Source organism: Talpa europaea (genome assembly GCF_964194135.1).
Source record: "Talpa europaea genome assembly, chromosome: X".
Taxonomy (NCBI): domain Eukaryota; kingdom Metazoa; phylum Chordata; class Mammalia; order Eulipotyphla; family Talpidae; genus Talpa; species Talpa europaea.
In genome coordinates this window covers 16,193,012-16,218,868 of record NC_140081.1, presented here as the reverse complement: position 1 = coordinate 16,218,868, position 25,857 = coordinate 16,193,012, and positions in this window count along the sequence as shown.

Genomic DNA, 25,857 nt, shown 5'->3' with positions numbered 1-25,857 from the left:
CAAACATCTGGTGGTTTACTCACATATGGAATATATGCAGCAAAAACAAAGTGACAAGAGTAAACCAAAACAAACCCTAGAAATGTGACTGCAGAATGGAAACTGCAAGAGGGGGAGGAAGGGAGGGAGGCTGTGGGGACAAAGAGGGGAGAGGCCCAATGATCTAGAGTAAAACACTATGGCTGCTTCGGTGGTGGTTGTGGTGTGCTCGCATGTATCTCTTTCTCAATTTCTTAGAATAAATAAAAGTCAAGTTTCCTTTCATGAAAGATGGAATGTTCTTTCTTCCAATAAAACAAGTTCCTTCAAAAATGCCTTCACTGGACCTCCCTGGTAGTGCAAGGGGTTGAGCACAGCACTATGAAGCTGTCTGCAGCCTCTGCAGCACGAGTTCGATCCCCGGCCAGGGAGTTACTCACGTGGTGCAGCCGACCTCTCCTGGCTTACCTGCTGCTCCCCTCAGCACTGTATTTCAGTGGATCCCCCTATTCTGCTCCCCAGTCTGTCTCTGGTGAATCTTCTCACTTCCAAACCTCTGGCCTGTACCCCAGTTCATGTATGCATGAATAAATAAATCTTTAATAAAATGTCTTCCCTGTGAACACAGGCTGAGCCTGAGTCTGGGCAGCATACTAGACATGGGTCAGTGAGTAGACAGTATCTACAGAAAATACATTTTTCACCGTCTTTCTCTGAATGAAAGCATAGTCAGAATAAATGTACAGGACTTCAGAGAGCCATACTATAGATTTCAAAATGGTTTAATAAATTACGAATGCATAATCTCTCTGCTTACTTTGAAGGGGAAGACTCTTCAAACAGTTAAATAGAATTTATTTGTATGCATTTCTACACATCATAAAATAATATTCAGCAACTGTATGTTATCTGAATTCACAAAAATATTCTAATTCTGATGCAACAAGAAATTTACCATAATAATCTCATAAACACAGTAATGAACATTGTTTCTTTATTAAGGGATTGGGAGAAATAAAAAGCAGAAAGCTTATCATTGATACTAATAGATAATCCATAAAATAATAAAGCCAGAATGTAAGTCATCCAACTTCATTACTATTTTCACAAGGAGTTGAGCAAGAAGTATTTGCAATCAGATTCCTCCATTTCTACAATAAATCTAGGTGAACAAGTAGTATAAAACAACAGTTAGCATGTGGGCCAAGAGCTCTGGGATCAAATCACACTTCTGTCATTTACCAATTTTAGGTGTTTGCAGTTGAGGAAAAAAATAGTATTTACTTTATAGCAACACTACAACACTATATGATATGAATTAATTAGTATTTGTAGATCACATGGAATAATGCCTGGGCATGGTAGTCCTAGATAAATATTATTTATTATCTGCTAAGCAGCACATAAAATACTGTTTTAATTTTTGGTTCTATTCTATTTAAATCCATCACAGTGCTCTCACATAGTGGGCAGTACAAAAATACTGGCTGAATGAATGTCATTGCCAAAAAAGGTATATATATTTGAATTCCAGGCATCACAGATTCTGAGGCAAAAGAGTTGCACTAAAACTTGTGTGCAGTGACAGTTATTATCAAGTAACATGTTATTAAATAGAATCAAATTATTATCCATGATTTTCCAGGTCCCAATATGTAACATCATCTATTGGGTAACAGCATACAAAATAACATAATTTTAAAAAGAAACACATGTCACAACTATCAGTATGTGCATAAGGCTAAAAATTTGGAGTCATCTCAGACCCCATTTTACAAACGAGAAAAGTGAGACACTTGAACACAGAAAATGGTCCTATCATCAGCAGAATTATCACTAAAATGTTTTTTAAAATTCATTCACATCTCCAACTCTTCAAATATTCATACCTCTTTCATTCCAGTATTTCTAGGGAATCAAAAATACCTATCTGAAACTACTACTAACACATTAGAAGAAATGAGTGAATTGTAAATCATGAACATCAAGTATTATTTCATTGATATAAATTTAAAGTCAAGCATTGACTTTAAAGAAAAATCACCATGGGGGGGGGGGGCGGAGCAACATGGCGGCGAGGAGACGCTGCGAGTAAGATCTCCCATTAAAAAAAGTTAATAGGGAGGAAAAGCGGCAGGTCCCAGTGAGAAATGGGACACGGAAGATAAAAGGGTGACTCCAGCAAACTGCCCGAAGAAGAAAGTTGCCATAAAAGAGGACGAGAAGGGAGGGAAGCGCAGAACCCTGCTCCCCTCCCCCGCCCACAGAGGCGGCACTCTCCGACCAGCAGAGAGGAGGAAAACAACAAACCAAAACGCCCAACAAGAAAAACGGATGCAGCAAGTGGGACTGTGAGTGGAAAGGAACTATTTCAGCCACCACACCCCGTGAACGGGAGCTGAGGCGAACCCTGCAGGATCCGCCGCGGAGGTGAGCTCCAGGCGCCATTAAAGAGAGCCCCGCCCCCCAGGAGGAGACCAGCACCAGCACACAGCCCCGGCCGCCCGGTAAGCTTGCGCGAAAGCGGCGCTCGGATTGCAGCTGCCCAGGTCCCCGCGCCTGCGACCTAGGCTTGCGGGGAGACGGCGGAGGCCCTCCCTGAGTGAGCAGGAACAAGGTGCCCAGGCAGGGGAGCGGGATTCAAAAGGCGCCATTCCCGCCCCACTGATCTGGGCTACAGCCCGCGTCCTGGAACTGAGGGCTTTGGAACTGAGACCCGGGCGGAGGCCCTCCCTGAGTGAGCAGGAACAAGGCGCCCAGGCAGGGGAGCGGGATTCAAAAGGCGCCATTCCCGCGCCACTGATCTGGGCTACAGCCCGCGTCCTGGAACTGAGGGCTTTGGAACTGAGACCCAGGGCACGAAATTAGGGGCGTGGGTTCCCCACGACGGTGGGGCACAAGGCAGACACAGCACCCCAAAGCCGTTGAGGTGTACCCTACCATCCCCGCTCTGCTCCCTGTCCCACGGGGTGGAAAATCAGCTCCCCAAGGGCTCTAGGAGAGATCTCTGGCGCCACCTAGCGACTTGACCCCAGCACAGGCTACTGAAGGAGCTAGTGGCCAGCTGGGGAGTTAGCCCACACCGGGCCCCTTCTGAACAAGTAGTCTGAGCCCACAGGGAGAGCGAGCACCCACAGCCGGGGCAGACCAGGCTCGCAGAAGAGTGTGCCTGAGACCAGAAGCGCAGGGAGTGTGTCCCACATCACCATTTTAGAACAGGGACATTTCTTCAGTAAAGACTACCTGCAGAAGGCTTCCTCAGGAGCCAGAGGTGAGCGGGGGAAGTTCGCCCACGCCAGACCCCCTCTGGCCTGCAGTCCAAGCCCAGAGGGGAGCAGGAACCCACCGCCGGGGCAGACCAGGCGCACAGGGGAGTGTGTCCCCACATCGGCATTTTAGAACAGGGACCTTTCTCCAGTAAAGGCTGCTTGAAACTGACAGATGACTCCTGGAAGAACCAGAGGGGAACAGAGAAGCCCACCCAAGATGCCGGCAAGTCCCAACAACACAGTGTCCCAACGCATACGGCAAATTAGAAAACAGACAGTAGGGAGAAGAAGAACCACACGCAACCTAGCAACTCTCCAGAGAAAAAGCACACCACAAAAAGAAAGCCAGCCCCCAGATTGCAACGACAATAACTTGGAAGAATTTCTGAGCCTTCCAGAAAGAGAATTTAAAATTGCCGTGATTAAAAAACTGACAGAAGTCATAAAGGAAAACAATGATAAGGGAAAAATAATCAACGATCAGAAGAATGCAATTGAGTCCCTAGAGAGGGAAAACAATGGTCAGAAGAAAGAAATTGAGTCCCTAAAGAGGGAAGTAAAAGAAATGCAGGAGATCAAAGAATTAATGGAAGAACTAAAGAATTCTGGGAAAAGCAATGAAAGCAGAATAGATGAAATGGAAGAACGAATAAGTAATCTTGAAGACACAGAAATAAAAAGAACCAAAACAGAAAAGGAAAGAGAAGTACGAAGGAAAAAGAACGAAGAAAGACTTCGGGAACTATCTGACTCCATGAGGAAAGGAAATATAAGAGTTAAAGGAATACCAGAAGGAGAGGAGAGAGATGTAGGAACAGAGAAAATATTCAAAGAGATAATTGAAGAGAACTTCCCAAATGTGAAGAAGGAGCTGAAAATTGATATACAAGAAGCAAGAAGAACACCAAACTTCCACGACGAAAGGAAAAATACAGCAAGACACATAATAGTAAAGCTCCCAAGAATCCAGGACAAGGAAAAAATAATGAAGCTGGCAAGAGGGAAGAAACAGATAACATTCAAAGGAAAACCAATCAGGCTGACATCAGACTTCTCCGAAGAAACACTACGGGCAAGGAGAGAGTGGAGGGACATAGTCAACAGACTCCAAGAAAACAGATGCCAACCAAGAATACTCTATCCCGCAAAGCTCTCCTTCCTCTTTGAAGAAAGAATATGGACCTTCCCAGACAAACAGAAACTCCGGAATTTCATTGCAACTAAACCCCCACTCCAAAAAATACTACAAGGAGTCCTAAAGCCAGAACCTCAGAGCGACGAATAACAATGAAAGAAGGCCAAAAAAAAAAAAGTTATTAAAAGAATAAATAAATAAAATCAAAGGAAAGACAAACACAATGGCAAATACAGATGTTAACATATCAATATTAACTCTAAATGTAAATGGACTAAACTCTTCAATAAAAAGACACAGAGTTGCAGCCTGGATTAAGAAACAAAACCCAACCTTTTGCTGTCTCCAGGAAACACATTTAGCTACAAAAGATAAAAATAGGCTCAAAGTTAAAGGATGGAAAACAATCCTACAAGCAAATGGACCAAAAAAGAAAGCAGGAACAGCTATACTTATATCAGATAAAACAGATTTCAAACTCAAAAAGATAAAAAGAGACCCCAATGGTCACTACATTATGATCAAGGGGACAATACTTCAAGAAGAAATAACACTCATTAACATATACTCACCAAACGAAGGAGCACCAAAATATATCAGACAACTGTTGTCCTCTCTGAAAACAGACATCAGAGAAAACACATACGTAGTGGGAGACTTCAACACACCACTATCAACAATGGATAGATCAACAAGACAAAAAATAAGTAAAGAAACCAAAGCTCTAAATAAAGACCTAGAGCAATTGGGCTTAACAGACATCTATAGAACACTAAACCCCAAAAAAACGGAGTACACATTTTTCTCAAGCGCACACGGATCATTCTCCAGGATCGATCACATACTGGGGCACAAGACAAACATCAACAGATACACCAAGATTGAAATCATATCAACCATCTTTTCTGACCATGAAGGCATCAAACTAGAAATAAACCATAAAAAGAAGGCAAGGAACTTTCCTACCTCATGGAGATTAAAAACCACACTACTGGAAGACCATTGGACTAATGAGGAGATCAAAGAAGAAATTAAAAATTTTTTTGAATTGAACGACAAGGAGGACACCAATATCCTAAATGTATGGGATGCAGCAAAAGCAGTAATAAGAGGAAAATATATAGCAATAGAAGCTCACATCAAGAAACAAGAAAGAACGCAAAGAAACAACCTAATCTCGAAGCTCAAAGATCTAGAAAAAGAACAACAAAAAAACCCCAAAACCAGTAGAAGAAAAGAAATAATAAAAACCAAAGCAGAAATAAATGAAATTGAAACTAAAAAAACAATCCAAAAGATCAATGAAACCAAGAGCTGGTTCTTTGAAAAAATCAATAAAATAGACAAACCCCTAGCCAGGCTCACAAAGGAAAAAAGGGAGAAAGCACAAATAAACAGGATCATCAATGAAAGAGGAGAAATCACAACGGACACAGCAGAAATCAAAAGAATAATCAGTAACTACTATGAACAGTTATATGGAAACAAGTTTAACAATCTAGAGGAGATGGACAAATTCCTACAACTCTACAATCACCCAAAGCTAGATAAAGAAGAAATAGAACACCTAAACAGACCAATTACAATTAGCGAAATTGAAATGGTAATCAAAAACCTCCCCAAAAACAAAAGCCCAGGACCTGATGGATTTACAAATGAATTCTACCAAACATTCAGAGACGAATTAGCGCCTATCCTTCACAAACTCTTCCAAAAAATTGAGAAGGAAGGGACAATACCAAACACGTTCTATGAAGCCAACATTACACTAATACCAAAACCGAACAAGGACAACACAAAAAAGGAAAACTACAGGCCAATCTCCCTAATGAACACTGATGCAAAAATCCTCAATAAAATTTTAGCTATCAGAATCCAACAATGTATCCATAAGATAATTCACCACGACCAAGTTGGATTCATTCCAGGGGCACAAGGATGGTTTAACATCCGAAAATCAATCAACGTTATCCAACACATCAACAAAAAGAAATATAAAAACCATATGATAATATCAATAGATGCTGAGAAAGCTTTCGACAAAGTGCAACACCCATTCATGATAAAAGCCCTTGAAATTCTTGGGATACAAGGAACATACCTCAACATCATAAAGGCCATCTATGACAAGCCAACAGCCAGTATCATTCTCAATGGTGAAAAGCTGAAAGCAATTCCATTAAGATCTGGAACAAGACAAGGATGTCCACTCTCACCATTGCTTTTCAATATAATACTGGAAGTCCTAGCCAGGGCAATAAGACAAGAGAAAGACATCCAAGGAATCCAAATAGGAAAAGAAGAAGTCAAACTATCACTATTTGCAGATGATATGATATTATACATAGAGAACCCCAAAAACTCCACAGAAAAGCTAATTCAACTCATCAATCAGTTCAGTAAAGTGGAAGGATACAAAATCAACACGCAAAAGTCAGTAGCCTTGCTATACACAAACAATAAATCTGAAGAAGAAGAAATCAAAAAGACCATCCCTTTTGTTATTGAAACAAAAAAAATCAAATATTTGGGAATAAATCTAACAAAAGAGGTAAAGGACCTATACAAAGAAAACTATAAAACACTGTTAAAAGAAATAGAAGAAGACACAAAGAAATGGAGAGACATCCCCTGCTCATGGATTGGAAGAATAAACATTATTAAAATGGCCATCCTTCCAAAAGCAATATACAGATACAATGCTATTCCAATCAAAATTTCAATGTCATTCTTCAAAGAAATAGAACAATTATTGATGAAATTCATATGGAATCACAAAAAACCCCGAATAGCCAAAGCTCTCCTGAAAAAAAAAGAAGGGAATGGAGGCATCAGACTCCCAGACTTCAAACTATACTACAAAGCCATAATCATCAAAACTGCATGGTATTGGAACAAGAACAGACATACAGACCAATGGAATCGAATAGAAAATCCAGAAATAAACCCACAGATTTATGGTCAACTAATCTTTGACAAAGGAGCAAAGACTATGCATTGGAGCAAAGAAAGTTTGTTCAATAAATGGTGCTGGGAAAACTGGGTCGCTACATGCAAAAGAATGAAGCTTGACCACTACCTCACACCATACACAAAAATCAACTCAAAATGGATTAAAGAACTAGACATAAGACCTGAAACCATAAAATATATAGAAGGAAATATAGGCGAAACACTACGTGATTTGCACATCAAAGACATCTTTACAGACACATCACCCAAAGCAGTGATAGTGAAGGCAAAGATAAACAGCTGGGACTATATCAAATTAAAAGCTTTTGCACAGCAAAAGAGACAATAACAAAAACAAAGAGAAACCCCACCAACTGGGAGAACATTTTTGCACCCAACACTAATGATAAAGGACTGATCACAAAAATCTGCAAAGAGCTGATGAGGCTCAACAACAACAAAGAAAATAATCCAGTCAAAAAATGGGCAGAAGAGCTTAAAAGAAACTTCTCTGAAGAGGAAATGCAAATGGCCAACAGGCATATGAAAAAATGTTCAACATCACTTGTCATCAGGGAAATGCAAATCAAAACTACCATGAGATACCATCTTACACCAGTGAGAATGGCACATATTAAAAAAACTAGCAACAACAAATGTTGGCGAGGGTGTGGAGAAAAAGGAACTCTTCTGCACTGTTGGTGGGAGTGCAAACTGGTCCAACCACTGTGGAAAGCTGTGTGGAGATTTCTGGACCTACTAAACATAGAGCTTCCATATGACCCAGCAATTCCACTCCTAGGTATTTACCCAAAGGACACAGAAACATCAATTCCAAAGAACACCTGCACCCCTATGTTTATAGCAGCACTGTTTACAATAGCTAAGCTTTGGAAACAACCCAAATGCCCAAAAAAAAAAAAAAATAGATGACTGGATCAAGAAGATGTGGTACATATATACCATGGAATATTACTCAGCATTCAAAAAAGATAAACACATGCAATTTGCTGCAACATGGATGGCGCTGGAAGGGATCATGCTCAGCGAAATAAGCCAAAAAGAAAAAGAAAAATACCGGATGGTCTCACTCATAGCAGGAATCTAGAAAACTTAAATAAGGGACCAGGAAAATGAATAACTATAAGAAAGTGAAAATCAAAATCAACAAAAAACTATGAACCAGAGACACTTTTAGGGGGGCGGGGGCGGGAGGGGAGGGATTGGGGTCAGAATGGGGGCCTGCAATTGTACGGGGAATATAACAATAAAATTTATAAAAAAAAAAAAAAAAAAAAAGAAAAATCACCATCAAACTTGGGAAAAGTATCTTTTTTCTTCCACTTCACTACACGATGCTTTTCTGAATGCAACAAACAATGCAAAAATGGTCTCATTATTTTTCATGTGCTTATTAAATTATCATAAAGGAGACTGCCAAAATAATCCCTCAAGAGGCCTATATCACCCTGCAGACTATTTCAAAACACCATCAGTTTACTTCTGACACAAGTTATTCTTTGAATAATTCACCTCACTACTCTATCTTGCTAATTATCCTCATGTTAGCATTCTCACAAAGGACTGGGGATTTTCTGATCTTATGAGTGACAAGGTAATAAAATTTATGATCTTTTAAGATTTTTCAACATTTTCAAAAGTGTGTGAAAATTATTCTGAACAAGAAATATGTGCAAGAGTGACCCTCTTTTCACATGGAAGCTTCCAATATTTCTTAAAGGCCCCATCTAGTCCAATGACTTCTTGGTTTTCTGGAGTACTTCGTTGAACACATTTATGTATCTGTAGGATTAAAACCAAATCTCATTTTGGATCATCTGAGCAAATTTTTCTTTCCTAAAAACACACAGAGATGGAGCGATGCACCAAATTACATTCCATTTATAGAAGGTTAGAAATATGTATTGAATGGCTTTGTATAGAATAATCATACACATCTTATTTTGATTTTTTCAGAGAAGCATGTGCAAATCTCTAAAAATTAGTCATTCTATATTTTAATATGGGTCAAGCAATACCTCGAAATAGAAATTAAAACACAGTATTTCCACTAACAAGCAGTAGGTTATACAAAAGTAGGCACCTAGTTTATGATTTAAAATGTCAAACACTGGAGAAAGACCAGAGGGGTGTAAATATCATGTGATTGAAAAGATACAACTAAAACCCACCATTACTCTACAATCATCAACTATCTTCACAGCAGCACTGTTTACCTGTGCGGTTAGTTTCAGAAATAGCACTCTGTGCTGACAGACTGATACCCGCTGTCGACTGTAAAATAGAAATCATTAGGTACATATGTAAGAAGTTGGCTGTCTTGGAGACAGCCATCAGCACCCAGGTAGGTTGGACATGAAAATTCAATTCTGGCCTCCCAATTCTTCATAAATATACATCTCACAATTACATGGCAGGGTGGTTTAAGAAAAAGAGAAGAAAGGAAAATAAAAAATAATGATTGCAGGTGCAGGGGTTTCTCATTAGAAATGAATATACTTAAAGAGTTTAGGAGGAAGAAAATATCATAAATTACTTAGGAATATGCAGTTATTTGCATTTTTCTTCAAGAATTGATTTTTCATCATATTGTTCAAGCAGTACGTATTCACTCAATAGGAAAAAAAAATCTATGATCGAAACTACTGAATAAAACTGAGCACCCTCCACCTTCCAAAAAAATTCTAATATTATGCTCTCTCTTGATTTTCATGGGCAAAGTAGATTAGACATTACTCCCTCCATCTCTCAGGTGTGCTGGAATGTTCCTATTAGAGGAGCAGATCTCTCACGCTGTCCTGACCTTTAATCTGCTCCACTTGGCAGCAACAAGCTGTAACACCTTCCTACTGTTCAAAGAGAAATAAGCCGACAAAACTGAATTCTCAAGAAGCTAATAATCGATACAAATTTTATTGAAAATCATCCATGAATTTGTTTCTACTAAATATGCAGTATAAGTGGGCAGCATGCATGAAGGAATTTGGATTTTTTTCAGAACTACTTGGAATATTTATGCAAAGGAAATCCAAAGTTAACATGAAATAAAAAAATAATCTGTCTCTTCTCATCCTCCGTAACACTATTTTTACTTTCAGTTATTACTACAAGTGTATAGTCCTTAACACCCCAACTAGAGGTGATACTTGAAACCATGCTTAATCATAATTAATAAATATTATTTTCCATTGAACCCTTGCCACAAGGGAGATCCACTCCTGAGACTTTCCATTTCCATTGTCTTATTGATTTTTAAGAATGCCATCTACTAAATACTGTGTCTTCAGGCAACAGTGAAAAAAATCAGGCAAAAATAATCACCAGTCATGAGAATGCACAGCAAGTGGGTGGTGCCCTTTGTTATATTATGTTCAGTCTGGTTCAAAGTCTATGATCAAAGTCATTATATTAAATTCGTGTGAGCCTATATCCCTTTTGAGGAAAAAAAAAACATGAAATTATGTCTGATACTACCTCCATGCAAAAAAATTTAAAAGAAAGGAAATTATGGCTGATCTTCATGAAATGCATACAGATGCATTTATTTCATAAGTATCTGTGCTGACTGTTTTTGGAGGAGTAGGAAAGGCTTCTCATCCATGGTTCAAAACACTTCCTAACATAGCACAGAAAATATCTCTCCAAGTCCAATTCACTGGATAAGAGTTAAATAAATTAATTTTATATCTATCTATCTCTGTATGTATATTTTTTCTCTTTGTTTGCAAAAAAACCCTGCTCTTTCACTTAAAAACTGTTCCACATCAAAAAAAAAAAAAAGTCACAGAAGGTTCTATTCCATGTTTAGCCTGACAAAATTGGAGATGTTAGATTCATAGTATTTATGACTCCCCCAAAATCAAGATTCATAAACACACATATGAAAATTATCTCTTAAATTTGTTTCAGAACTTACTATATCTTTACCAATATGTTTCTCCAAAGGTCTATATAAAAAATGCTTTCACTCACAAAGAAAATCCATGTGTGGCTTGGCAGTCTTCTGTTTGTAATATTCTTTATTCAAATGCATTGAAAAATCTGCAATGTTCATGTAAAATCACTCTTGTATTTGATACAAAATGAAAGATAATAAAATAAATCCTATAGGGAATGATCAATACCTACCTTTAACCTCATATGAAATATATTTAGATTGATTTATTTTACTTCATTTATAAATGTTTATCAATACATGCATAAGGAATTATAACCAAAATCAGCAACCATCAAACAGAAAGTTATTTATAAATGCTACAGATTTAAAGTCATGCATTAAGGCATTTCACTGAGCTAACCCAAGCACCCATAATGTGCCAAGCATACAAAAGTTTACTCAAAAAACTATTTATTGAATAAATTAAAGCAATGCATAAGTCTCATTCTCCTTGGCTTTCTTGGTTTGGCATTCTATTTCTAAAGAAAAAAGTATTACATAACAATAAGTACTATTTAAATATATTTAGTGATTTTCTTACATACAGTTTTTGATATATTTTGAAAGAAATGATTACCTTATCCTTGACTTATTTATATGAGATTATTAACACGGTTAGAGAACTACCACCATTTCTGGGAGTTCATTTGCAAAAATGCTACATTAGATTATTTTGTTTTATAATGAAAAACAAGTTGAAATTTCTTGAGAGAAAGTATTTTGCAGATCAGTGACTCCTCAAATATCACCAATGAGGAGAAGGAGGAAATAGGTACTTTCTTTCCAAGTTCTAGCTGCTCCCTTATCGATTCTGAAAAAAACGTCCTCCACTAACCCTGCCATCCACCTTCAATTTCCAACCCTGAGGTGCAGGTATCAAGATTTTGAAAAGCTCCAGGAATTATTTTAATGAAATCTACTCCTTGCAGCTGGCAGATACATGGGGGTAACCACAGAGAGGACCACAGATAATAGGAGGCACATTTGCAAAACATCCCCTTCTTTGCAAACATGTGAGACAGCCATAGCACTAATCATTTCTCGTTCCTTACTGTATCAGTGCAGAAAGATATTGCTGACTTTCAGTCACTTTCACTGTCAGTATATGAATCCTACTTTTGGCATTTGCAAAATTGCTCATGAGTAAGGATCATTCCTAATGTAAGGTATTTTTCTGAATAAAATGAAATTCACACTCAAAGTCACTGCATACATATGTGCACAGTTTAGTTGGCTTTCTGTCTTGGATTAAATATCTGATTTTTTAAAAATTATTATACATTATTACTATAAAGACATGAGGCATTAAGTTTCATTCAAATTTAGAGGCATAATTTCCTTCCTCCCTTTTAAAAAGCATTCATACATCCATAAATTTCCCAGACCTCTACAAGTGCTAGAGATACAGACATGTGCAACTAATTCTGGCCTTCAATGTCACAATTAAATAATCAAATATAGAAGAAAGATAATCGTAACCAAAATGTTAGGAAAAGTGAATGGCCCAGGAAGGTGTGTGGCCGCTAAAGAAAGGGAGATAATGATGCAGAGTGTAAGTAGGAAAAAAAAAAAAAAAGACAGATTTTAAAGTATTTAAGCAGGGATAGAAAGTGAAGACTTCTCAAGTAAAACAAGAAAAATAAAGAATAAAAAATCACTGAGAAACTTCAGCATATCCTTAGTGAAGCATTTGTAAGATAATCATAGAAGTATAGCACTAAAGCAATAAAATTATGTATAAATGATAACATTGGCCTAGTTACTTAAAATGTGTGATAATACTGTTCAGGAAGCTGTGAAAGCTCATTGAAATTCACCTTTACAAGATGTGTCTATTAAAATGATATTGGCATATCCTGCTGTGTATGTTACTCAGCCTCTTAGAAGCTGAAGCTTTATATCTCAATCAAGATGCATCAAATCAGTAGAAATTTCTAAGGAATGGTCAGAGTTGAAAATCTCACATCTTGGGGTAGGGGAGACCTTTAAATCTATTAACTGATGCAAAGGGTTGCCTTTCTTCCACTTCTTTTTTATGTAGATTGTCTTCCTGATTCTGATGTGTTTATTAACCAAAATGTTATGTATGAATTTCAGAACAGAATGCTTTTGACTCTTAACTCATGAAAAAGGGCATTTGATAGAAAATGAAAAATCTGAGGCAAGATAAGAAAATTCTAGGCTCAATCTTTCTTGCTCTAGGTTGCCATGATTCACTACCTGACATATATAACATTCCAAAGCTTTAGACTCATTTTCTCCTACGGGGAAAAATATATATATTAGATAAAATATTAAATTGCCTTTTCAAAGAATTCTGGAACATACATCAAAATTATATTGAAGCCAAGGTGCTTTTTTATATAAGATGAAATCTCAAGTTCTTTATTTAAAAGCTAGTAAGATTATATATATATATATATATATTCAAAAGACAACTACTTTTAAAGGTGTCATAGAATAAGTATAATAAACACTTTTTAATCTCGGATAATAACCAACAAAAGGGAAATAGACACTTACGGAAATAATCCTTTTTAATGATAGGAATTTAATTATATACATGAGTGGGATTACTCAGTATGCTTTATATTTGTTTTGGACAGTCCTGCTTTATATAATCCAGACCACCAACTTAACTGCTCGACCTCCTATCATTAAATTTCCCTTTACTCTCCATCCCACCTTTGCTACTGTTTTTTTAAATATCATACATGGCCCCACCTGAAGGTCTATGTTTTAAGCTGTTGCTGTTCCCTCTAGTCACAACACATTTTCCTTTTGGGGTTTTCAGCTTTTCAGGTCTTTACTCAGATCTCACACTCTGGGTGAGACTTAACCTTAACCTTACTCTCCCTGTTAAGACTCTCTCTACCTCCCCGATCAACATGCCCAATCTCATTTACTGGCTCATCTTTCCTTTTTTTCCATGCACTTGTCACCTCTTAACACATGACATTACTGATGTATTCTGCTTATTGTTTGTTGTCATTCTTAGATTTCTTAAAAATTACTCAGATAACTGCAAGGTCCTCAAGGTCAGGGATCACATTTTATAATTAAATGCCTGACAACACCTAACACAGTTCATTATACATTGACGGCAATTAATGCCTATCTATAGGCTGACTGACTGATTTACACTGTCTTTATTTTTGAGTCTTGCCACAAAGCCATGGTAAGGGCACTGCCTTAAGGACATCTGTGAAGGGAGGGAAAAATGACACATTTATCAGCATGGCAAGACATATTGATCGGTATGGCAAGACATGCTTCTCTTATGACAAGACATGCCTTATAACTGAAAATGGAATTTGGCAACTCTGAGGCTTCACCCAGTGGAAAAACATCATGGAAAAGTCTTCACTGCTGGGACACCTCTCCCATTCTCTTTCACTATTACTAGACTTGCAATTGTCCATCAATACCCACAATGCCACAGCTACTTGCCTTATTTTCTAAACTTTTTTTTAAGATTATTTTTTTAAAGATTTATTTATTTATTTGTTTATACAAGCACTAGCTGCAGTCAGAAGCACAGGAGGGTGAGAGAATTCACCAGAGCCAGAGCGGGGAACAGAACAGGCAGACCGACGAAGTACACTGCTGAGGGGAGCAGCGGGAGAGACAGGAGAGGTCTGCGCACCATGTGGGACCCTTGCCCAGCGGCCGGGGTTCAAACGGGCGCTGCAGAGGCTGCGGGCAGCCTCGCAGCCCAGCACTCAACCGTTGTGCCACCAGGGAGGCCCCAGTTTCTCAGTGTTTCAGAATGATCCATTCCCATTGAAACTGGCAGGGACATTATGTGCGCCCTGGGACCACACACTTTCTGAACAACACTACCTTTTTTTTCTTATTCCAGTTCCATCTCAAATATTCAGAGATTTTATACTAAATCTTGATGCTTTGGGGAAAAAAAAAACATGCTGCCAACTGCACTAACACAGTTAGCTGCACACATCTCATTATAGTCAAGGAAAAATATGCTACAGAAATCTCTATTCATGGCGCCACGTTCTCCCCTCACTATATGCATGTCATTCCTATTTATACTGAGTCAATGGAGAGGAGGGAAAACCTTTAAATATTTCTCTTTTAGTCATCAACTCAAATTAGTAGTTTTATAAAAAGCCCTCTCTATGATTTTGGACTAAATACGAAGCAATATACTGTAGTTCACATCCTTTGGGTTGAGCTCATACACAGTAATGTCACCGTTTCTCCTTGGCAGCACTGCCACCAAAGTAGATTTTCAGGCGTCTGCCCTCTGAAATAAATACAGTTGAAAAAAGACTAGTCAATGGTATGATCTGTTCTATATACTCTGACAACCCTATGTGTGTTTGAAGAGGCCCTTTAAAAATGGTGAAGGATGGGCCTCCCCGGTGGCACAGCAGTTAAGTGCTGGGTTGCGAAGCTGCCCGCAGCCTCTGCAGCTCCGGTTCAATCCCCGGCTGCTCCCCGGCCACCAGAGGAGGGTCCCACATGGCGCGCAGACCTCTCCTGCCGCCCGCTGCTCCCCTCAGCAGTGTACTTCAGTCCTTCTGCCTGCTCTGCTCCCCGCTCTGGCTCTGGTGAATTCTCTCACCCTCCTGTGTTTCTGACTGTACCCAGTGCTTGTATAAATAGATAGATAGATAGATATCTAGATAGATAGATAGATAAATGTATGTTTAAAAAAATGGTGAAGGATGCTTCTGGAGTATTAACTTAGGAACAATTAAAGCCTTATTTAGTGACTAGATCACATATGCATACTATTTGGACAGGTACTATCCAAAACACACAAAAACATCACATAGACCTTGAGACCATGATGCTGATAATTTAAGTGGAAAGAAAGGATAATCCTGTAGACACTTTCTTAACAAATTAGTTACCAAAGATGTCAACGAGAAACAGGAAAAAGAGGCTGATTTGGCCTGAGTTGTTTGGGCAAAATATCAGAAGGGAAGATGATCATTTTTCGGGGCTTCGCGGATGGGGTACGGGTGGGTATTAAAAAGACAAAGGTCACAACCAGAGTGTCTTAAGTAAGTCAGTATAAAAAGAGAACAATGGCATTTGATTTTTGATTGGATGTGGAGACAAAGTCAAAGATTTTAGAAGTGGTTAAGTAGAAAACTGATTGCCCAGTTGACCCAGATAAAGAAGGGGAAGTACTTTGGAAAATCAGAGAAGTTTGATGTGAACCATGCAGAACCACAAAAGAGGGTGAACTTTTAATTTTCAAGGGAGTCAACCTAGTGCGATTAAGAATAAATTTTGGTTCTCTCTCCCCACCTCCCTCTGCCCCACCCTTCTACCTCCCTCCATCTCACCCTCCCTTCTTCTGGGAATTCTTATCTGGGGCAATTTTATCTCTAAAGAGAAATTCAGCAATGCCTGGTGACATCTAAGGTTGTCACAACTGGAGGAAGACATGTCACTAACATCTGGTGTATACAGGCCAGGGATGCTGTATAACATCCTACAATGACCAAGACAATCCCCCCACCACCACCCCCAACACAGAATTACCTGGCCCAACATGTCCACAGAGCCAAGGTTAAGAAATCCTGTAGGGGGCCTCCCCTGGTGGTGTAGGCAGTTGAGCGAAGCACTGTGAAGCAGCCTCTACAGCACGGTTTTGATCCTGGCCGGCTGGCGAGATACCCACATGGTGTGGCAGACCTCTCTTGCCAAGCCTGCTGCTCCCCTCAGCAGTGTATTTCAGTCAGTCTGCCTGTTCTGTTCCCCGCTCTGTCTCTGGGGAATCCTCTCACCCTCCTGTGCATCAGGCCTGTACCCTGGTTCTTGGATGCATGAATAAATAAATCTTTAAAAAAAAAAATCCTGTAGGAATCCAATCCACATCATCTCTTCCTGCATCACTGCGATTGTTGCCTCATGAAATTTCTCTCCTTGTCCCAACCTAATCTGCTCTCCAGAAAACACCCAGAATGATCTTTTACAAAGCAGATATGGCTATGTGTCTTCTTTACCTGAAAGTCTTTATTGGTTTCTCACTGTTCTTTGAATAAAGACCCACATTTTCAACATGATCTACAGGCTGTGTATGAACTGGACTCTCCCTGTATGTCAAGCCCCATCTGTTGCCATCATTTTTCTTACTCTCTTTAGTGCCACCTCCAATTTAAAAATATGCCACACTCTCTCCTACCCACAGGGATACTGGCACTGCTATTCCCTTCAGCCTTGTATGCGTTCACCTAATTAACTCCTCCTTCACCTAATTTACTCCTCCTTCAACTGATACTTCCTTAGAGTAACTTTCACTGAATCCCCAGTGACTTCCAAATTTTCATAGCAACCTTCACTTTTCCTCCACAGAATCTACCAGAGCATGCTAATATGTGTCTTGGTTTGGGTTTGCCTACAACATATGCTGCAAAAATTTGAGGGCAAGTAGGTAATTTGGGAAGTGATCCCAAGGAACATTTCTTGGGATTGGAGTTGAGCCAGAGAAGTAAATAAAGAGTGTCTTATGTTCTATCAAGTAAGTTACCACCATGGTCAACTGCTGCTTCATCCCTCTGGGGAACTCTGAGAGACAGTGAAAACACATCTCAAAACCTCAAAACTATACCAAATGAGAGGCCTGGAATGTAGGGAATTTATCCACCACTCCCCATTCTGCACTGCTTGGGGGTTGCTCCCAAGGGTATGAATGCCTCACTATGTGGTGCATACCCTGGGTGGGGGCCAAGTATGCTCTCATTTCCAGAAAACAAAACCCTCAGGCAGAGATACACAGGTGTTCAAAGCAAACCTTCTTTGTTTCACTGAGAGCCAAGGGCATGCGGATGGGCAACAAGAGTATCTGTTCTGTGGAATATTTGCATAATTGTTTAATGAATGCCCAGCTTCCTCAGTGAACTTGACAGGATATACCTGCTTTGCTCATCAATATATACATTGAAGCTAACACAATGCCTTGAACGAAGATAGCACTTCATTCATATTTGTCAGATGAACAAACAACTTTACAAAAAGAATCACTGCCTTCCACTTTTACATGTATCGTCAATCCTGGTTCAGAGTTGGGTCTCTGGCTCCCAAAATCTTATGTCACATTCGTAAATCTGGTGCATGGTTTAAAACATTTGACAGATACCATAATGATGGCTATTATCATAACAACAGATAATACGCGTTGGTGATGATGTGGAGAAAGTGGTGGTAATGAAAAATTATGCAGCCACAATAGCCATAGTATGGCAATTTATAGGTTCAAGTACATCTAACATGTTTTCCATGGAATCTGGGCTTTTGGGGATTTTTTTTAGAGATTTATTTATTTATTTATTTATACAAGCACTGGGTACAGTCAGAAGCATGGGAGGGTGAGAGGATTCACCAGAGCCAGAGCGGGGAACAGAACAGGCAGACTGACGAAGTACACTGCTGAGGGGAGCAGCGGGGCGGCAGGAGAGGTCTGTGCGCCATGTGGGACCCTCGCCAGTGGCTGGGGATCGAACGGGCGCTGCAGAGGCTGCGGGCACCTTCACAGCCCAGCACTCAACCGCTGCACCACCAGGGGAGGCCCTTTTCGGTATTTTTTGCTGGGTGCACAGCAAGCCATGTCTCAACCCTTCCATCATTTCATTCATTTATCAAAATTCTACTGGAAATACTCCTGAATCATCATAATCTTCCCCTTGCCTCTGTGGAGTATTACCTGGTAGTCTTTTTCTCTAGAATTCCTGTGCCTACCAGTAAAAGTGATAAATTCCTGTTTCTAGAAAGGCATCCTTGACTAGGTCCCCACAGCAACATCTCTGACATCTGAATTATGCTGGAATATTTCCTATGGTGGCCACCTATGTAATAAGAGACCCTTGAGTACATTACATTATTCAAGAGTATATTATCCGTAATCATACCACAGAGTCTCACAGTGTCTAATTCATATGTCTATTAGGATGCTTTCTTTACACATTCTGTAAGGCCTTTTAAAACTAAGAAAAATGTAAGGATTTTTTTTAATATTTTGTCATTACAGAAAAGGCTATATATTTAATGAATGCTGGTAAGTTTGATGGAAACTTGTGTAAACATTTGGATAGGGATTCACAACAATTTTAAGTATTTTTAAGGTTGACTGCAGTTTTTGGTTGTTTCATTTTTGTATGGTAATAATTTTCATTCAATAGTTAAATTCCTGATCCCTGACTCAAACGTGTTACTGGGGCTGTGGTTAGATTTATTAAATATAATTAAGCTAATTGTATGCGATTATGGAATAGAACAAACTATTAACTTATCCTACTAGTTTTGTTACCAAGATATATCCTGAATTTGTCAATTTCTCTATAATTACAATGTCCTAATCTTAGGCTTATCCAAAAGAACTGTAATAACCTCCCAAATACATCTCACCACACACACTCTGACTTGCGACAAACCATTTCCAAAAAGATACCAAGGTGACATTTTAAACGATAAATCAAATCATGCCGCACATCCTGCTTCCAATCTTCTGATGGATTCCTATTATATTTAGAACAAAATCAAGCTCATTGCCAATGCCCAATACAATCTGGCCCAAGACTACCTTCTCGATCACAGTACTGTTCCATTCTTACTGTTGCCTGCCAAGCTCCACTCACAAATTCTTCCTTCTGTTACTGAAACCTACCAACTAGCCCCTACCACAGGGCTTTGCATTTCTTCCCTAGATCTTCCCTTGTCTGTTTCTTTCACATTCAAGTCTCAACTTACATGTGACCATCCCAGAAAAACTTTGCCTATCTAACCACTATCTAATTTTGAGTTAATCTCTTAATACTGTGTATTGTTAGCTGCTCTTACTAGCTTTTACCTTTGTATGAACCACCTCCCTACTTGAAGGCAAGTTCCATGAGAGAAGTGGAGAAGTGAGCTTTTTATTGAATTTGATGCTGGATTCCCATCACTTTCTTGTAGATTAAGAGTGAGCGTGCATGTGTGTATGTGTGTGTGTGCGCACGCCTGCACGCGCATGTGTAAATGAACAAATGAAGATACAAACAGAAGTAGAAGTGATGCTATTTTGAGATCCAAAACAGGGAAAAGAAAAGGGACTGTGCTTAAGGTTCCCTTCATTAACTGGGATAGGAGAAAATGAATGGCAAAAAGGAGTCATATAATTAGACATATAATCCCTGAAGGAAAAGAAATGCACAAGAATTATTACTTTCCATTGCTTAATAGATTGGAGATGGCTGAAAGCCATCTCAAGGTATGAGTAAGTAAGAGTTAAGCAATATGCAGAAATCTACCTATGTGTAATATTTGACACTAACATACTCTTCAATTGAATGCTGCCCATTATTTTATGAAAAGAGAGTTGGTTGCAATCATCATTTTTGGATACCCTATTATAGGCTCCATTTCCCCACTTCTAGTATTAGGTGAGGCTTCAGTCTCCACCATATACTGCTCAGAGTCCCTGAAGCGGGTAGTGATGTAAAGGGCCGACAAACAAGCTAGGGAGGGCGGGCATGAAAGAGGGACAGATGTCACAAAGAAAATAATATTTGGAGAAAACCTAGTGGTAGTGACATTTATTGATAGTGGCAGACAAAGACAGTCATCCAGAAGACCCCAACCTTCCTTACAAAAAGATGAGCAAACTGACTTATTTTGGAAACAGAAAGAAAAGATAATTTTGATGTTTGTTCTAATTAACAAGGGAGCTGTAGTTTGCTATTAACAGAAGACAAAATGTTGACAAGGCATTTTATTTTTTTATATCTGTCATGGTTGTAATCCACTTTGGGGCTGCAATCCACTGATCTCTGAAAAGTACTATACTGGCGGCTGGGCGGGGGGAAGTTTGAGAAAAGAACTGCATAAACCCTGCATAGGCATCTCTATCAATCTTCTGTTCCAGAATCTGTATTTGTACAATAGAACCTGTGCTTTTGCAAGAGAAGTTAACACCAATCCTACAAGGATTGTAGAGGTATGATTTCCTTGAAATTTTTATCTTCACCACTGCTACTACCATCATCATCATCACTACATTTATTGAATACTTACTATATACCATGGGTAAATACCACTGGCCTGAAAATCTGGTAAATTGTTCAAAGACATACAAGCAGGAAGCGTGCCTACCTACTTGGCTTTCAACAGCACTGTCTTCCTACATCCTTGAAAAATGACCAACTAAACTGAACCTAGCTATGTACAAGTATCCAAAAATTTCACTTGTCTGGCATGGGGGCAAAATAATTGGGCATAAAGAGGAGACTTTAGGCCAATCAATTGCGATCTGAAATATTGGGCAGATTGCAGTTCTAGGATGACAAAACCTGAGATTATCAAAATAATTTAGATCAAATAAATTTTAGCTTTAAGTCTCCATAATTAGGTAGACTATGGTTTAGGTCTCAATTCCATTTGTATGTTTGAAGTTACAGCCTTCATTGCAGGTAAGAAAACCACAATACAAAAAAAAAAAAAATGCAGTAGAAAAAATAAGTTTAAGGTGAAAGAACTGTGTAGAATGTTGTTAAATTGGTGAATAGTAGGCGTCTATGATCATTTTTTTCCATCAATAATATAAATGGGAAAAACACTTATGTAAAGCCTTGCTGAAATGTTACACATTTCAACATCAAGTTAAGGCATTCTACTTTTTAATTTTTTATTACAAGTGACTCAGTAAGGCAAAAATGCTCTAAAACCTACAGGATGTGATCACCGCATCTAAAATAGTTTCATGAAAATGACTACTTGAAAAGGCCAATGATTTCTTGATATACTGGAGTTTCTTCCTTTTGAAAACCTGTCAATTCAACTGAAAGCTTCCTTAAAGTTTAAAGCAACAATTAGCGTATTTCCAGTCAGTGCAAATGTTATAATAATCGTGAAAATTACCTATGGAATAAATATTTTACAGTTGATTGCTGTTTTGCAATTATATTTTACTTTCCATTATCTACAAAATATGAATACAATCTTTAATGGAAGGACTTTAATAACTCGGCATTTTAAGTGACTAAAAGGATTTGAGTGTGTTAAAATAACTTACAACAAACACGTAAATAAACAAACAAAAAAATAGATGGTGGAATCCAAACCACTGTTACACAGAAGGAAATTATAAAGCCCAGCATTTTACATGACTTAGCAAGTATCACAAAGCAGTTTGCTATATTAAAAGTAAATCTAGCACCACAGTCTCCCAATGCAAAACCAACACTTAATTCCACAAGCATTTCATTGTCAGATATCAGGGTCTCATTAAGCTCACCTAATACAGAAAGTAATAGTATAGGGTGGTTTGTTAAAAACAAATATGCTGTTTTTTCAAAGTTATCTTATACCTAATACATACATGTTCTGAATGGTACTTTCATTTTTTTATGAAAACATTAGATTATTTCATTTAATTACGTTCCCTTTCCAATCCTGTATAATTTCTCCTACCACATCTTCTCCTGTACAGTTTTTCTGTAGGAAAGTAACCCAATGAAATGAAGAGAATTTGACAAATGGTTCTGGACCTAAAAACACAGATAAAATCACAGGGAGAAAATAATGGAAGTAATTGGGTGCTGAAGACTCTTCCCACGTGAACTATAAGCTGGGTAACCAATAGGCATAATTTCTAACTCTGGCAACCCAAGTGGATTCGTCTCTTTAAGTTTACACGTGTTTTATTTCCAAAATGGGTATCAGAGAAAATAAAATTCACTTATAAAGCAATTTTCTTCTGAGGTCAAGACATTTAACATGTGTTACACTGTGGGTTTTCCAAAGCAGCCATATAACATTCTTATAATTGGTCGCATTTTACAAATGTTGAAATTTATCTCTCATCAGTACCGTGGCAGAAAAAGAGCTGCTTCCTGTGACATCCTATGCTTCTCTTACACATAGATATCACACATTCATTTCAGTCATTCTTAAATGAAATGAAAACTTAGCAAGCCTATATCATGCCCCATACACGCCAACCGAATACCTAGTCCAATCATTGGAAATAGGTTCTAAATTAGGAAAAATCAATTCACTCTTAAACTAATCATGCCCATAACTTAGGGGCCAGAGCAGAGTTAAATCCTCCAGCATTTTAATCTTGGGCAAGTTATTTAATTTCTTTGGGCTTCATTTTCCTTGACTATAAACTAAGGATAATTATAGTACCCACTTGATAAGAATGACATGACCATGAAACAGGTAACATATACAGAGTGGCTGGCACCTATATTGACAATTATCATTATTCTATTACTTTAAGAGTAGGTAGTTTGAATAAAAGATTTAATCATCTCTCTGTAAATTAAGCAGCGACTCCTTTCCTGTCTCAACTTGTAGAACATTGTAGAACACCATCCTCTTATTAGGTAGTAAAAGGTATCCCATAGAGACAAGTAGGGTCTTTTTCTTAAAGTCTTCCCACATTCTTCGTTTCAGATCTCATTTTTCTCTACCTATGCAGTTGCATTTAGAAACCTGTATTTCTCTTAAATAATACTGTTAATTTTTCAAAGCATTTGGACTTAGCTATTCATTTGTGATTATTCTGTCTCGATTAATGAAACTGAAAGACCAGGGCTCTATGAGATATACATAGTCTTCCATGCCAGATTTCTTAATGTCTAAGAAAACAGAGTTTCTATAGGCACATCTGTTTGAGACTCATAAACTGAGTGACAAAGGGTGACAGGAGTAAAGGTATGATGACGGTGGCATAGTTTGAACAATCTATTTTTAACTATCCTTTCTTAAAATCATTTTAAGGTTCTGACTCCCAGTCCAGCAATGAAGGCCTTTTGTTGCCTTCTAAGTATTCATCTGTCACTCTCTTCACTTACATATGGTTCACTGACAGTTGATGGCAGCTTTACCCATCATTGCATATGGTCCATTAACAGTTGACAGCTGTCAGTAAGACAAGAATACTCAAGCCCTACTCCAGCCATGAGCCTTCGACAAACAGGGGAGAAAGAGTCTGAAGCAACCACCACCTGAGGCATCTTAATCTGGCACTAATTAACTTGCTTGGCCAGAGCACTCCTCTACTGCAGGAGCGGATATACTTCAAAGAAAACGTTTGGCTAAAATGTCTGCCTGAGCCAATACAGTTATGCTTTTAAGAAATATCACCCACATCCATATGCATCCGTTTATTCATTTCAAAGTGTGTTTTTGGCCACTCTGTAGATATGCTGTTATTGTGGTAACGACTTAGAAACAACTTCTTATTTTGGTGAAGCTTACAAAATCTTCCACTCAAATTTAAAGTGGCAGCAGACACACTGACTGAAGACCTACATTGTACATAGCATTCTGCTGAATGTGCAGAAGGTGTATTTTATAAAACCAGAGAAACATAAGGCATATTCTTTCCAAAGATTAAATAGAACACAGGGAACACTACTAAGCTAGCTTTCAGTTAGTTCGGAAGTAGGTAATTTCTAATGGATCCCAAGTAGGAAACCATTATCTGTCTCAAGGGATTACATGATCTAACATGGACGATCTGCTGTTGCCTGTGTAATTATAAACAAGATGGGGGAATGACTCAGTGGGTTATACTAAAGAGACCTCAGACAATAAAAGTGGGAATGAGAATGTGATCAATGTTTCAAACTGGTAAACTCACTTACTTAAAGAGGGATAGAATTTATATTCTTACAGCCTCTGCAGCGTGAGTTCGATCCCTGGCCAGCCAGGGAGGTGACACACATGGCGCAGCAGACCTTTCCTGTCCTGCCTGCTGCTCCCCTCAGCAGTGTATTTCAGTCAGTCTGCCTGTTCTGCTCCTCACTCTGTCTCTGGTGAATCCTCTCACCCCACCACCCCCTGCACCTCTGGTCTGTACCCCAGCTCTTGTATGCATAAATAAATATTTAAAAAATAATTTATATTCTTAGATTCCCAGGAACTATAATTTCAGTGTTGGAACTTATTTCTATGTGGTAGTCTATAACAGAAATGCCCTTTTTATCCACTGGTCTACTTCAGTTTGTTTTCTTAATTCCATAGAAGAGGTTCCTATACACTGTCACTTATACAAATTTGAACTTATGTTTATACAGTGTTTTAATAGTTTTGCATGACAAAGTTCTTCCTCTGTCTCAATGGCAACTGTTTCAAATACATGTCTATGTCAGACATGCATTCTTGTAAAGGGTGATTTGCTAAATTACCTTTATTCCAGGTTGGTTGGGTTCAGTCTACCCAATTTCATTAACATTTGTTCATTCATTTTCATCCATATCCTCCCTTGCTCCTTCCCCCTTAATTTTCTCCCCTTCCTCCATTTCTCTGTCTGTAAGTTAGGACTTTCGTTTCTTTTGGCAGAAGGTAAGTTGAAATAGCTGGGTAATTTAACAGACTAGGCAACCTGCTGCCATATTTGAGGGCTAGAAAGGGCTTTAGAAATCATTAGGTTCAACTGCCTTATTTTATGCCAGAGGAATCTGAACCTCAGCAATGTTAAGTGTCAGCACCCCATCACACTATTAGTTGCAAAGCCATCAGCAAACTTTAAGCTTTTGTGATTTCTGGTCCCACTGTCATCGTTAAAACAGAATGCCTCATCTCCGAAAGGCAGTGAGCAT